This window comes from Rhinoderma darwinii, chromosome 3 (genome assembly GCF_050947455.1).
Source record: "Rhinoderma darwinii isolate aRhiDar2 chromosome 3, aRhiDar2.hap1, whole genome shotgun sequence".
In the NCBI taxonomy this organism is placed as follows: Eukaryota; Metazoa; Chordata; class Amphibia; order Anura; family Rhinodermatidae; genus Rhinoderma; species Rhinoderma darwinii.
The window spans coordinates 359222086-359223606 of NC_134689.1; the positions used below are offsets into that span (position 1 = coordinate 359222086).

The 1521-nt window shown below is 47.3% G+C and overlaps 1 pseudogene; it reads right to left on the reverse strand.

The window, feature by feature from the left end:
* Nucleotides 1-429: 429 nt before the first annotated feature.
* On the reverse strand, nucleotides 430-531 carry LOC142751147 (U2 spliceosomal RNA; annotated as a pseudogene).
* Nucleotides 532-1521: the final 990 nt, after the last annotated feature.

Sequence of the window (1521 nt, forward strand, 5' to 3'; positions counted from 1 at the left end):
GGGGTGACAGGGGTTGGGGACGGGGGGGTGGGGAGGGCCGGGCGAGGGAGGGTGGGAAGGGTAGGGCGAGGGAGGGCCGGGAGAGGGGGGGGAGGGACTGTCGTCTTCTTACCATCCTTCTTTTTCCCGGTCTTCTGTGCCGCTGGAGCTCTGGCTGGGGCGGGGTTCCCTCTGGCTGGAGCTTTCGCTGCTACAGTTGCCCAGGATCGATCCCTCTTCGGGCAGTCCTTGTAAGAGTGGGCTGCTTGTCCGCAGAGGTTGCACATTGTCCGTTTCGGGCAGTCTTTGGTCTCGTGTCCTGTTACACGGCAGTTCTTGCAGGCCGCTTCTTCCCCGATGGCGGCTTCTCCCTTCTGGATCTTCGTCTTCGGTGGTTCTTCTCCGCAGTTCGTCGCCGGCTTCGTCTGGAACGCTCTTGGATCGCTAAGCTAGTGTTTATAGCCCCCAGTGGTTCTCCGAGCTATCTATCCTTACAAGGACTGATAAGAACAGATACTACACTTGATCTTAGCCAAAAGGCCGAGAAGCGATATAAACTCATAGGTTGATTGGTGCCTATTGAATTGACTGTAGAGTGCGTGTGATTTTGACATTTTTTTAACGAGTAGTTTGAAATCATCTCTTATTTTTTTGCAGGAATTAATACATTGTAGGTATGAAAAATTTAATTTTTATGGTTTTTTTCACAAATGAGTTTTGTATAGGACAAACGTTTCATCTACAGTACAAGAAACGAAGTAAATGCACCCTGACAATTTTGTTATCTCTATCTTTAAACACACACGACACCTATTTTGGAGTCTCCTTTTTTTCTCAGTATGGTGTATTTCAGAAGGAAAATGTTGTTCAGGAATTATGCGGCAGATGTGACTGCCCTATGCAGTGCCCTCCCCTTCTGGACACCCAAAGATAAGGGCCTTGAGAACCTTCTTCCAGAATCGGATGAATCGGTCACATTTTCCTGTATACCTGGCCAACACAAACGCATCATACCATGCAGTTTGGGTGAGGCGGACTTAGCGTCTTGTACCATGTTTCGGTCTTACGCATGGCACCGTAGGGCTTAATGACTTGATGGGATAAGTCCACCCCACCCATGAAGCAGTTGTAGTCCACTATGCAGCCAGGCTTGGTGATTGGGGTGATCGATCCAAAAACACAGCGATGACATCAGTGTCAGCGTAAATCTATCATAGTGGAAGGATTTGCACGTCTTCCTTGTTTTGGATCCACTCCTGAAGTTTGGCTTGCAAACACTGAAGTATAATACTGACCAAAACACAACTGAGTGAATGAGGCTTTACTTGATTTTTTTCATTTAGAAGAGGGTAAAAAAAGAGCACAAGCAGGAAAGCCTCATAAATTGAAGAGACGTTGTCAAGGTGGGATTTGAACTTTAAACCCCAGCACTGAAAGGCGATGCTCTAACCACTAAGCTATAGTTTCAGCCAATCATAGAGCTGGCTTTTTGATATATTCTAATGAGCAGGTGGCGAAAGAAGCAACGCAACTGCATTTCAC